Source organism: Panthera uncia, chromosome D2, assembly GCF_023721935.1.
Source record: "Panthera uncia isolate 11264 chromosome D2, Puncia_PCG_1.0, whole genome shotgun sequence".
Lineage (NCBI taxonomy): Eukaryota > Metazoa > Chordata > Mammalia > Carnivora > Felidae > Panthera > Panthera uncia.
This window is the reverse complement of record NC_064818.1, coordinates 77,960,917-77,975,667: the sequence shown is the minus strand read 5'-3', so window position 1 is coordinate 77,975,667 and position 14,751 is coordinate 77,960,917. Positions and strand designations below refer to the sequence as shown.

The 14,751-nt window shown below is 43.2% G+C and overlaps 1 protein-coding gene across 1 annotated transcript in view; it reads right to left on the bottom strand.

Moving 5' to 3' along the window:
• ZRANB1 (zinc finger RANBP2-type containing 1) overlaps window positions 1-14,423 on the bottom strand; it is a 67,488-nt gene extending 53,065 nt beyond the window's left edge. Inside the window, exon 1 of the mRNA XM_049646604.1 lies at window positions 14,341-14,423. The gene's annotated coding sequence lies outside the window, so the exon portion shown is untranslated. The remainder of the gene's footprint in view (window positions 1-14,340) is intronic.
• Window positions 14,424-14,751: the final 328 nt, after the last annotated feature.

Here is a 14,751-nt window from a genome sequence, read left to right as displayed (position 1 = left end):
ACATTCTGTGTCTCCCTCTCTCTCTGCCCCTCCCTTGCTCATGTTCTGTCTCTCTCAAAAATAAACATTAAAAAAAATTTTTTTAAAGAAATTATTAAAATTTTAAGATGTGATTAACAGTGTGGTATCTATGCCCTTAAAAAAGTCCTCTTCTCGGGGCACTTGGGTGGCTCAGATGGTTAACTGTCCGACTTTGGCTCAGGTCATGATCTCACAGTTCATGAGTTCGAGCTCCACGTCAGGCTCTGTGCTGACATCTCGGAGCCTGGAGCCTGGAGCCTGCTTCGGATTCTGTGTCTCCCTCTCTCTCTGCCCCTCCCCTGCTCATGCTTGGTCTTATAAATAAATGAATGAATGAATGAATGAATGAATAAACAAACAAACAAACAGTCCTCTTCTCCTACTGAAATATTTACAGTGCCATAAAATGTCTGGAATTTGCTTTAAAATATTCCATGAGGAGGAAGTAAGAGGAACACAAATGAAATAAGACTGGCTATGGATTAGTAACTCAGTGATGGATACATGAGAATTCATTCTCCTAGCCTCTCTGTATGTATGTTTGAAGTTTTTCATAATGAAAAATGTTTAAATCTATAAGGAAAGTACCAAATGCTGTTCAAGACTGAGAAGTAAGGCTCAGACTACTAGACAAGGGGCAGGAAGCAATACACTGTATAGTATTCAGACTGCTGCTACTCAAAACTTGGTCCAGGAGCCTGTGATAGTCTACACGCTGCTTACTGGTCTGTAGAGAAACTGCGAATAAGCATTTTCAAACTTTTGTAGCAATTTTACAGAACAATTATATTTGATTGCTGAATCTAATAATAAAATATCTGGGCTTGTGTTTGAAAAGCAATGTCAAAACATCTGGAAAACTTACAAATATAGCTTCTTTCTACAATTTGCAGGTACAGTTCACAAAATAGAGGAAATATATCAAAATATGTACCAGAGTTTATTTCATCCTAAGCTTGAACAGATGAATATCACACTTCACAAAACTAAAAGTTAAAAAGTGATAAAAACTTGTCTTTTCAATGTCTCATGAACATAGATGCAAAAATTCTCAACATTAGCAAATCAAATCCAACAACGTATAAAAAGCATACACCACAACCAAGACTGTTTATCCCAGATGTGCAAAGTTAGTTCAATGTTCAAAAAATCAATTAACATAATCCTTCATATCAACAGACCAAAAAAACCCAAAAAACCAAAACCAAAAAAAAAAACCACGATCACATGAATACATGCAGAAAAGGCATCTGACAAAATCCAACACTCATTCATGAAGGGGGGGAAATGCTCGGCAACCTAGAAATACAGAGGGACTTCCACAACACGATAAAGCATGTACAAAAAACCAACAGGTAACACCATATTTAACAGTGAAAAACTAGAAACTTTCCTACTAAGATCAGTAATAAGGCAAGGATGTTCCCCTCATCACTCTGTTCAACACCGAATTGGAAATTCTAGCTAATGTTATAAGAGAAAATTAAAAGTACACAATTTTGGCTCAGGTCATGATCTCACAGTTTGTGGGTTAGAGCCTGGCGTCTTGGGATTCTCCCTCTTTGCCCCTCTCCCACTCTCGCACGTGCATGTGCGCTCCCTCTCTCTCTCTCGAAACAAATGAACACTTAAAAGTACGCAAGTTGAGAAGAAATAAAATTGTCTTTATTCACAGATGATAGGATTGTCTATGTAGAAAATAAAATAAATACACAAACCCTCAACAAAACGACTCAGAGCTACTAAGTGGCATAACATGGCTGCAGGACACAAGGTTCATATATAAGTCAACTGCTTTCCTAATACCAGCAACGAACAAATGGAATTTGAAATTAAAAACATACCACCATTTACAGTTAACACCCACCAAAACTGAGACACTCGGGCATAAATCTAACAAAATACATACAAGACCTATGTGAGAAAAACTAAAAACTGATGAAAGAAGAAATCAAAGAGGTACTAAATAAACGGAGCATTCCATCTTCATGGACGGGCAGACTCAATACTGTCAAAATCTCAATTCGTTACTGACAGGGATGCAAAACGATACAGCCACCCAGGAAGAGCGTTTGACAGGTTCTTACAAAACCATACGTGCTCTTACCATACAATCCAGCAATTGTGCACCTTGGTATTTAACCCAAAGGAGCTGAAAACATGCCCACATCTGCATACAGATGTTTACAGCGGCTTTTTTCGTAACTGCCAAGACATGCAAGCAACCAAGATGTCCTTCAGTAGGTGCAACACATGAGCTGAAGTGAACAGATAAACTGTGGTACGATGAAATATTATTCAGCACCAAAAAGAAGGGAGGGATCAAGCCACAAAAAAGACAGAAAGGAACCTTAAACACCTATTACTAAGTAAAAGAAGCCAATATGAAATGACTATATACTGTGTGATTCCAACTATAGGACACTCTGGAAAAGCAAAACTATGGAGACAATAAAAAGATCAGACAGAGGTTGCCAAGAGTTGGGAGGGACGGATGTACAGGCAGAGCACAGACGACTTTTAGGGTCGTGAAAATGTGCTGTATGACACTAGAACGGTGGATACTTGTACATTCTATGGGTTTTAACACATATAGAGAGTAAACCTTAGTGTAAACTATGGAATCTGGTTGATATATCAACAATTTTAACAAACCATACCACTCTGTTGTGGATGATATCGGGGGAGGCTATGCATATGCTGGGGCAGAGGATATAAGGGAACTCTCTATACTTGCTGTTCAATTTTGCTATGAACCTAAACGACTCGAAAAGTAGAGTCTATTTTTAAAAATCTGTTTCTTAGTGTTTTTTAGTCACTGACATACAGGAAACACTTTCCTTAAAAAAAAAAAAAAAAAAAAATCAGTTCTCAAAGAATGACGGGAGTTTTAAAAGGCCACGGGATGGGGCGCCTGGGTGGCGCAGTCGGTTAAGCGTCCGACTTCAGCCAGGTCACGATCTCACGGTCCGTGAGTTCGAGCCCCGCGTCAGGCTCTGGGCTGATGGCTCGGAGCCTGGAGCCTGTTTCCGATTCTGTGTCTCCCTCTCTCTCTGCCCCTCCCCCGTTCATGCTATGTCTCTCTCTGTCCCAAAAATAAATTAAAAAAAAAAAAAAAAAAAGGCCACGGGAACTTTTGGTTTGAACCTAAAGCTGCTCCAAAAAGTAAAACGAAATTTGGAATATATTCACGTCTAAAAATCTTAAATTTAAAAAAAAAAAAAAAAAAGGACACAGAAATTAGTATGAAGCGCTCCCACTGGCCAAATCTGGATCAACTGGAGTATCACCATAAACAATGACAATAAAGATTTTAAAACACTGACTAAAATAAAAATCTGTAATCTACACAGACACTGATAAACACGCAAATAAGTAAATGAGCGAAAGCTCTTCCTTACGATAAAAATCCAACTAATAAATGCAAAAAGAATAACTGGATTAGAAAATCACCTTTTGGCAATCTTCAATAGATGTTAAACTAGTCCACGTTGACAATTAAAACAACTATCAATGGATGTTAAAACTAGAGAGTGAAAATTTGAGGATTAACCAGATATTTAAACAGTCTCCAAGTATCTCTCCACAACAGTAACTAGTATATTACAAAATCTGATAGATAACACCATAACCAAATAATCAAAAGTTAACCACACTATTAATGACGTCATTTGCCTCCTGCCATGCTATATGAAGAACATAACATCACTTCTGCGGAATTCTTGTCAAAAAGTACATAATCTGACTCCAAATATCAGACACACCATATTAAGAGACTTTCTACAAAACAAGTAGTCCTAGAGTCTTCAAAAACATCAGTATCATGAGAGACAAAGACTTTCCTGTTCCAATTAAAGGAGCTTATAAAAAACATGGCAACAGACTGCAATACATAATCTGAGATTTTCTTTTACCTTTATAAAGAACATTAATGGAACAATCGACAAAATATGAGAGAAATCTGTAGAATATTTTTCTTATTAAGAATTACATAATGGGGCATCTGGGTGGCTCAGTGAGTTAAGTGCCCAACTCTAGATTTTGGCTCACAGTTCGTGAGATCAAGCCCCAAGTCAGGCTCTACACCAAGAGCCCAGAGCCTGCTTGGGATTCTCTCTCCCACCCCTACCTCATTGGTGTGCACGCACACTCTCTCTCTAAATAAATAAACATTAAAACAAAACAAAAACAAAAACAAAAACAAAAACGAATCATAGGGGCGCCTGGATGGCTCAGTCAGTTGAGTGACTCTTGACTTCAGCTCGGGTCATGATCTCGCGGTTCAGGAGTCTGAGCCCTCCATCAGGCTCCACACTTGACCGCGCAGAGCTTGCTTGGGATTCTCTCTTTCTCCTCTCTCTGCGCTCCACCTCTCTCAAAATAAAATTTTCTAAAAAAAATTACTGTTCTTTAAAAAAAAAGAGAGAAAAAGAATTACATGATAATATCAAACAACGTTAATTTCCTGATTTTGATCAGTATATTGTGGCTGTGGAGCAGAAAGCGCTTATTTTTTAGGAAATATACACTGTAATATTTAAGGGTAAAGGGGGATCAAGTCTGCAAATGATTTTCGAACAGTTCTGGGCAAACTATGTATTTGTTATTTTTATATATCCACATCACACAATAAATCTTACAATTTACAAAATACCGGGTGGCTCATCTGGTTAAGCATTCAACATCGGTTCAGGTCATGATCTCATGGTTCTTGAGTTTGGGGCCCAAGTAGGGCTTTCTGCTGTCAGTGCAGAGCCTGCTTCAGATCCTGTCTACCTCTCTCTCTGCCCCTCCCCACGTACTCTCTCTGCCCCTCCCCACGTACTCTCTCTCTCTCTCTCTCTCAAAAATAAACATACATTTAGAGGAAATAAATTTACAAAATACTTATACATCATTTTTATTCTGACAAAAAACCATGTAACAGGTACAGAAGAGCTCTTTCAGCAGAAAATAAATCTGCCTCCTATATCCTAAACATTCCTCAAGAATTAGCCCTTCTTTCCACACCTCTCACCAAGCCCCAGTTCATCGTTTCTTCCCTCAACTGTTTTCCTAACTGGTCTTCCTATCTTCGTACTCCACATCTCTGCCAGAATGGTAGAAAAGAAAGAAAAAGGAAAAAAAAAAAACCTGATGTTGCTATTCTGTAGCTCTGAAATTTTCAACAATGTCCTACTGAAGTTAAAAATCCTAAACAGGGCATAAAAGGTCCTTCCTGACGGTCTTCAAGTATCTCCTAGGTCACTCTGCCAAACACAAACACATAAGCACTTCGAGAATACCCTAGAATATTTTCCTTTAGTGATTCACTAATGCCTTTCACCGAAGTGCTGCAAGAGTGAAATCTAATTTACTATGGGAAGACCAGAGTTCCATCTCTTGATATTCATATTCATTTCTCTCATATACAGGAAAATGCACTGCACTTCTTAGAGCCAAGTTCAAGTCCCTCTCCACCCCTTACAGAATCTGGAATGTTGGCCAAAACCTTAAGACCCAAGCATCTCATTAAAAAAAATTATGATAATAATGCCACACCTGTCTTTAAGTAGGGGCTAAAACCAATAACCTCAAATCCCTATCCCATAATTAATATCACCAACAACTGCCAGCTTGAAATAATACCACTTTAAATTCTGTATGGAGCTTTATGTCACAGAACACTTACATTATTTCACTGAGTCCTAAGAACCCTCAGGTACTTCCCCCTAACGTACCCTAGAATCTCCCTGAGGTACAAGTATATTCATTTTAACGACAAGGGATCTGGGGCTCCAGGAAAGGCAAAATGACTTGCCCAGGGTCACAAAGCTTTAGCAAGTAAACCCCAGATTCTGACTCTCATTTTTTTTCCCTCAATAGTGCACCACAGCCTTCCACAATTATGGAAACGTTTCCCTAGAACAAAACATGAATATTAGATAGCAAGACAGGCTGACTTCATAGTCACTGTCTCTAGCCCCCACACGGTACCGACACTACCTCCAAAACAAATCCAGAATCTTCGCTTTCCTCCAGGACGCCCTACCATGCCCCTAGCCCCAGCCACCATCACCTCTCCCGCAGACTACCTCAAAGCCTCCCACCAGTCTTACTGTTTTCTACTCTACCCACCGTCTTCACATGGAAGCCAGATGGATCCTTTAGGAGTGTAAACCAGATCACAACACAAGGACTTAAAATCCTGATGGTTTCCCAATCCACTCACAAGTGAATTAAAATTCACCAGTCTTTCTCGAAAATCTTTACATAAAAGTAGACTTCCTTCTGTCCCTTTCACCAGCGTGCTCATTCTCACATTAAGAGTGTGTATTCGAAATCTCCTCTGCCTAGAATGCGCTTTCCCCAGATTTCATATGGCCAGCTCTTGTCACTGAGGTTTTGGTTTAAATACCACCTCCGCAGGAAGATTTTCCCTGGCCGCTCAGTCACATCCACATCACCCTGCTTGCATATCTGCACAGCACTTACCAATATCTGGGGTTTTTTCCCTTGTTTGCTCCTTGACTGCTCTTCATACTAGAACGTAAATACAAGCAACAGTGCCTGTCTTGTTCCCATGACTATCTCAACACCCAGTATAGTTGCTTTCTGAACAGTGAATGGGCCATTACTAAATGTTGCAATTTCAGTAGCCTTTGTAAAGTGTTTTATGTAATCTACTTTCTGAAAATCCTAAACAACTTCAGAGCACACAATAGGTGCCCAATAATTAATCTGCTCAAAGAACTTCTACAAAATCAAATGCCTTCAGATTTTCAACTTAGTAACATCTCCCACATATTCCTCCACATACACAGAGACACAGCAACAGGAGACAGACTGCTTCTCTCTTCCCACCTGTGAAGATGATCCATTCCAAACAGATCACTCCACCCTTGTAATCGCCAGCCCCTTGACAATACTAGCTCTGGGGAAAGCGAGGCAGGGACTGGAAAGGCATGCCTTTCCAGCCTCATCCACATGCTGTAGCTATACTGAACCCTCTGGCTGGTCCTTAATCATGACATAATTTTCATGTCTCCTTCACTCACAGGCTTGCTTCTGCATAGGATGTTTGCCCACTCCCGCCCCCCATTCTTATCTGGTTTTAGAAACCTATTACTTCTTTGAAGACCAGCTTAAATGTTCCCATCTCTGTAAAGCTCTTCCTGACCCAAACCTAACCTTGTGCTAACTCAGTCACTTCTTCACCACTTCATAGCACTTACTTGTGTGAATTATGATTTTTTTTCCAATGGCTGCCTGTGAAACATTCACCTTTATGTCTCTGTAAGCAGTGTCTGCTATGCGACAGCCACTTACCATTTAGGCAATAAAAGCAAGTACTAAATATTCTACTCGTATCAAAGGATGGCAGTCCAAAACAACATCAGTCAAAACCAGTTCTGCAAATTGCTATAGCTTCCCTTTTGAAAACAAACTTTAGCTTCATTAAACACCGAGAAATGAATTTTTTATAATAAAAATTTATAGAAACAAACTACCCACCCGAACCAAAAAAAGCAAAGGATATACAAGTGGTGTTATATGATGCCTTCCCTTCAGGATTTCAATCACAAGTGTACTGCTGCAACTTAACGTGCAACACTAAGTAGAGATCCCTTTCTCCATCTGCAAAATATGGACAATTTCTTCATCTATCCAGGGAATACTGTCCTGCAATAATCAATTTATAGTTGAGAATAACTGCATTATTAAAGCTAAGGAAGTTTCAGAAAATGGTGCTGGGACGACCAGATAGCCACCTCCAAAAGCACTGTTGGACCCCCACCTCATACTATGTACAAAACTTAAAACTATCATGGATCTAAATGAAAAAAACTACAACTATAAAATTCTTAGAAGAAAACATAGATGCAAATCTTCTGCACCTTGGATTGGCCAATGGCTTCTTAGAGACAACACTGAAAACGCAAGTAAAAGAAACCATAGATAAGCTGGACTACATCAAAATTAAAATCTTTGGTGTAGGGGCGCCTGGGTGGCTCAGTCGGTTGAGCGGCCGACTTCGGCTCAGGTCATGATCTCACGGTTCGTGAGTTCGAGCCCCGCGTCAGGCTCTGTGCTGACAGCTCAGAGCCTGGAGCCTGTTTCAGATTCTGTGTCTCCCTCTCTCTGACCCTCCCCCGTTCATGCTCTGTCTCTCCCTGTCTCAAAAATAAATAAACGTTAAAAAAAAAAAATTTTTTTAATCTTTGGTGCTTCAAAGCATACCAATAAGAAAGTGAAAAGACAGCCCACAGAAAAGGAGAAAATGCGTGCAAATCACGTATCTGACTTGTAGCCAGATAACATAAAGAGCTCTCACAACTCAAGAATGAAAAGACAAATAACCCAACTGAAAAAGGACTGGAGTAACATTTCTCCAAAGAAAATTTACAAATGGCCAATACGCACATGAAAAAATGCTCAATACTATTAGTCATTAGGGAAATGCAAATAAAAACGAAGGGATATCACTTCACTAGGATGGCAATAATTAAAAAAACAGTAATAAGTATTCAGGATGTAGAGAAACAGAACCCTCATTTGGTGCTGGGAAATGTAAAACGGTGCAACCACTTTGGAAAACAATCTAGAAGTTCCTCAAAGATTAAACACAGAGTTACCATACGTTCCAGCAATTCCCCCTCCAGGTACATACCCAAAAGAAATGAAAACTTAAGCCCACACAAAAACTTGCACACAGATATTCATGGCAGCATACTTCATAACAGCCAAAAAGTAGAAACCACCTAAATGTCCATCAATCAATGAATGCATAAACATAAGCAAAATGTGCTACATCCATACAACAATTAAATAATTCAGCCATAAAAAAGGGGTACTGATACATGTTACAACAGGGATAAACCTTGAAAATATTATGCTAAGTGAACGAAGGCAGACACAAAAGGTGACATAGTGTATGATTCCACTTACATGAAATGTACAGAATAGGCAAATCCACAGAGAAAGAGAGATTAGTGGTTCCCAGGAACTGAGGCAAAAGAGGGAGGGACTGGTTAATGGGTACAGTCTTTTTGGGGGGGTGATGAAATGTTCTGGATAATGGTGATGGCTACACAACTTTTAGAATACACTAAAAACCAATGAATTACATACTTTACAAGGGTAAATTGTATGGTATAGGAAATAAATTTCAACGAGATGGTTACTTTAAAATTAAGAAAAAGTCGGTCAAGCGTCTGACTTCGGCTCAGGTCATGATCTCACCATTCGCGGGTTCGAGCCCATGTCGGTCAGGCTCTGTGCTGACAGCTCAGAGCCTGGAGCCTGCTTCAGATTCTGTGTCTCCCCCTCCCTCTGCCTCTCCCCTGCTCGTGCTGTCGCTCTCTCTCAAAAATAAACAAACATTAAAAATTTTAAAAAAGAAAAAAAAAGGAAAGCTATGCAACTCATTTCCAACAATGCTTTATACATTCAAATATTTTTTATTTATGTGAATTCAAGCCACATAAAATTCTGACTTACCAAATGGTAAAAAACCCAAATTATGTTTTGTTGGTTAGGAGAGATTGGGACAGTCTGCCCTCAATATATGAACTCTAAAAATAAAAAATTAGTTTCTTCATTACTAAAAAGTTCAATTCACTAGGCAGCTGAAAAGTTATCAACTTTACATTCAAGTTATCTGACCAACATCCATTTTAAAACGCAAACTGGGGAGCCCCTGGGTTGCTCAGTCAGTTAAGCGTCAGACTCTTGGTTTCAGCTCTGGTCGTGATCTCATGGTTCTTGAGTTCAAGCCCCACCTTGGGCTCTGTGCTGACAGTGCAGAGCCTACTGGGGATTCTCTCTCCCTCTCTCTGCCCCTCTCACACGCGCTGTCTCTCAAAATAAATAAACTTTATTTTTTTAATGTCTATTTTTCAACGTTTTTTGTTTTTTTTGTTTTTTTTTTTTTTTTATTTATTTTTGGGACAGAGAGAGAGACAGAGCATGAACGGGGGAGGGGCAGAGAGAGAGGGAGACACAGAATCAGAAACAGGCTCCAGGCTCCGAGCCATCAGCCCAGAGCCCGACGCGGGGCTCGAACTCACGGACCGCGAGATCGTGACCTGGCTGAAGTCGGACGCTTAACCGACTGCGCCACCCAGGCGCCCCTTTAATGTCTATTTTTGAGAGAGAGACAGAACACAAGCTGGGGAGGGGCAGAGAGAGAGAGAGAGAGAGAGACAGACACACTCTGAAGCGGGCTCCAGGCTCTGAGTTGTCAGCACAGAGCCGGACGCGGGGCTCAGACTCACGGACCATGAGATCATGACCTGAGGTGAAGTCAGACGCTCAACAGACTGAGCCACCCAGGTGCCCCTCAAAATAAATAAATAAACTTGGAGGAAAAAAAAAACCCTCAAACTGACGGCTCTTGTCAAAAATTTCATCTTAACCAAAATACCGCTTCCCACAAAGCCAAGAATGCTTACTGATCTGGATTTCTCAAGTGGTATAAACTCCACGGAAGTGCCTTTTACAAACGCAAAAAGCCTGCCCGACATGTTTGGGAAGTTCATTAATGGACTAATTTCAGCTTTGATTATTCTAAAAAGGTTTCTGAAGCCTAAAATAAGGTTTGATGTGAACTACTTTCTAACAAAATCAATCAATTACAAGGAAAAAATACTCTGATGAACCGGAAGACGTTTCCACAAGTTTGTGGACAAGTTTCCACATACACACAGTGGATAAATCAAGACTGTTTACTGCTAAGAGACTATGTATGTATCCATAAAATACCAAGCCTACCAAGCCTCCTACTCAGACACACACAACAGAAACACATACATACACCTGTTTTCCAACTACATCAGCATCCACCCATGTACTAAATAATTACACATATTATCCTTGGTATACAAAAATACTATGGACCAGCTTGTTTATGTTTTCTTCCAACAGTGTTGACAGGGAGCAGTGAATCACACATTCTCCTGTGTCTCATCTGCCTCATGATCAATGACACATGCTGCCAACATCTGAGGTTAAGGATGCAAACTGAGACTACAGGTTATTTTCTCCTTCTCGCGATGCTAAATGTTACCTATATACAAACATGGAATGACCTCCCTTAGTGTCACTGGTTCCAAACTCAAACCTCAATAACTGCAGCAGACTCAGATCTGAACTACAGAACTGCAGTAGCTACATTTCTATTTGAAAAAGACATGACCATTATCATATCGTTGAGCATCCTCTACAAGGAAAGAACCACGCTAAAAATAGAAAAAAACATACTAAACCCCCCCCCCAAAAATTTTTTTAAGTCAGACGTAATTTCGGGGCACCTGGGTGGCTCAGTCAGTTAACTGTCCAACTTTGACTCAAGTCATGATCTCATGGTGGGTGGGTTTGAGTGTCCGGCTTCGGATTCTGTCTCCTTCTCTGTCTGCCCCTCCCCCACTCGTGCTCGAGTGGGCACGTGCTCTCTCTCTCTCTCTTAGAATAGACATTAAGAAAGCAAAATTTAAAAAAGAGACACAATTTCAAGTATGTTATCTCCTAAATCATCAAAATCCTAGAAACCCCACTACTTAGAAGACTACAAACAGGGGTGACTGGGTGGCTCAGTCAGTTGAGCATCTGGCTCTTGATTTCAACTCCAATCATGACCTCACCGTTTGTGAGTTCCAGCCCCGCATCGGGCTCTTTGCTGTCAGCCTCCCTCTCTCTCTGCCCCTCCCTGGCTCACGCTCTGATTCAGAATCTCTCTCTCTCAAAATAAATACATAAATAAATTTAAAAAAAAAAGGGGGGGGGGAGACTACAAATAGCATGTCCTAGAATACTTCCATAACCAAAAATACTTGGTAAAACCATGTATCCATCTTTCAATGCCGAATGTATGGTAACCACAGAAAAAGAATTCATACCCATTTCTCAGAGGTCTTGAAATCTAATTGGGAAGCAGAATAAAAGCTTAAAAAGATAAACTGAAATCCAGGCTAGCATACGCTGGTGTTAAGAGTCCCACACAAAAAAGGGAGTGAACAGATCCCTTGAGGTTGAACTCGAGAAGAAGACTTGTCAAGAGACAGGACTCAACTGGGCCCAAAGTAAAGAGAGGATCCATGAATAAATGGCGGAAGAGGGTTTCAAACAGAAAGAAAGGCACAAAGAAAGGCCAAGAGGAGGGACTTCACGAGAACAACAAACGAGTTAGTTTGGCTGGAACTAAGAATGCACAAAGGGAAGAAATGAGTTAAGACTGAAGAGAATCAGGGCCAGATTACAGAGAAACCTGAACACCACACCAAGAAGCTTACGCCTTACTTCGCATGTGATAAGGAGAGTTCTGGAAGTTTTTATGTTGTGATGTGAGGAGACGAGAGTGTTAAAACGTTCAAGATGTTATTCACCCAAAGCATATAAGCAAGCACAAATATTCCAAGTAAAACAGCACATCACTGGGAGAAAACGTGTTCAAAGCCCAGGTATAAGGGCTTACTGGGGCAGAAAGGAGGCAACAGCAGGGCTCAGATAATAAAACTGGACCAAGTTAAATAAAAAGTTACAGTGCTCTGCTTTTTCCAACTCCCATTTATCTAAAGTTTCCACTTACTATAAAAGCAACAGGGAACAGCCTATGGGTATGTCAGTTACTCGCTATGTCAGTTACACAGAGGAGGCAATTCACCTGGGATATTGTAGAACTGGACTGTGAGTTCCAGAACTGTGCTAGCCCTCAGACCCTCAGACCTAAACGTGACATGCCTTGACCCTTCCCAGGGTACAGAGCCGGGCTGAGGCCCGAAGCAGAAAGTACAGCACCATGAATGAGCTCCCCATGCTGACCCAGGCGCACTTCGAGAGTAAATACACGGGAGTCAATGCTCTAACGCATTAATAAAAGTGATGAGACATCCACAGAAATAAAAACCCCTCCTGACATTCAAATACCCTCCCCAAAGCTTAAAAGGTGTCACTCCTGGCCTCTTAGTTTCCCTCACGGCCCAAGAAAAACAATGTTATGAAATTTCAGTATAAGGAAGTGACCGCGTATCTTAGGATCCAAAAAGCAAGAGGGAGCAAGATTCTAAGTTTCTTCAGAATTACCTCATTTAATTAATGATAAGAACTAGGAGAAGAGACTCAGCTTTGTTTGCCACAAACACAGTTTAGGTGACTTTTCCAAGGCCCTTGGCATAAACCAAGATCAAAAATCTTTATGGTTTCCCCTGGCGTATGAGTTGTACACTGAGTCATCCACGTTTGCTCAAAACAGGGGGACCCTTGAGGTCGCGCGAGTGATAAAGTCAACTTAAAACAACAAAAAAAGGCCACAGATACAAGAACCGCTCGTTGTAGGAGGTTTCCGAGGGCGAAGGATCTCTCAACTGTACTCTCAAACAATATTTCCGTACACTAAATTTTTTGACAACACCATAGGTCATGCGGTGAGCAAACAGACCAAAACCCTGGGTGAAGAGGACGGCGCTGAACCTGGTAATAGTCTATGGAGTCACGGGAAAGGAGGCTCAGGCCACAGAAACTCAAAATTCTCAGCCAGAAGGGTTTCAAAACAGCAGTGTATCTCAAAGATAAGGGGCCGGCTCAAACTTCCAGGCCGGACCTAAACTGCCCGTCCCTGGTGCTCAACCCAAGTATTCATTACAGTCCTTTTGTCTGCGAAATAACCCGCAGCAAACCACCGCGGAGAAAACCACCAGATACTTGCACCGCACCGTCGTGGTCGCGAGCGAGCAGGGTAAACAATCTTTCCCCCGGTTCCAGCTCCTCCTCCCCACCCCACCCCCACCCCCCGTCGCCCTCCACCCTCATTTTCTTAGACGCGGCACCGGCGGGAGGCCACCTCGGGAGGCGGAGAGGGAGCGGCCAGGGGGCCAAAATGCAAGTTTGGAGGCCAGCGCTAACTTGGAAAGATGGAACCAAGTATCACGGCCTATTGCACAGCAGGAGCGAAGCCCCCCTCGCCCGCCCGTATGTGGCAGAAAAAGAAGTTGGGGGGCGAGGGAGGGGGGGACTCTGGCGGAAGAGAGGTGGCGGGGCAGGCGGCGCGGCCAGCCGCGGCTGATCGATGGTGGGTAAACAAGCGCGGCGGACCCACCCTCCCACGGCCCCGGGGCCTGTCCCCGCTCCGAGAAAGCCCAAGATGGGAGCGCGGCGGCGGCGGCGGCGGCCGCCCGGGCCCCCTCCCCTCGCCTCGCCTCCCCTCGCCCGCAACGCCGCCCCAGCGGGCGCGGGCGGGCCGCCCCGGACACCCGGCGGCCTGCAGGGAGCGAGGGGCCGGGCAGGCCGCAGAGGGGGCCGCGAGGGGCCTGCATGCAGTGGGGCGCCCTCCCGGGGCCCGGTTACCTGGCGGCGGCGGCGGCGGCGGCTCCTCCAGCTCCTGCTCCTCCTCCCCGTCCGATGCTCGGCGCCCGGCGGCGGCGGCGGCGGCGGCGACTCCCCGAGCAGCCCGAGGCGACGAGCCGAGCCCGGCCCCCCTCCGCCTCCCTCCGTGCCGCCGCCCGTCCCGCTGCTGCCGCCTCCGCCCTCTCCCCTCAGTCAGGACATGGTCTCCGCGGGCCCGCGCGCGGCTCCCGGCTACCGGGGGCGGGGGACGGAGGGGCGGAGAGCAGACGCGGAGGCGGGGGGCACTCCAGGGGCCAAGGGGGAGGGGGCAGAGCGACGGGGGGAGTCGGCCTCAGGCGCTGCGGCTCCTAATGGCGTCGGCGAGGGGCCCCGGAGCCAAATAAACCCCACGGCGAGCAGCACAACGTCAAG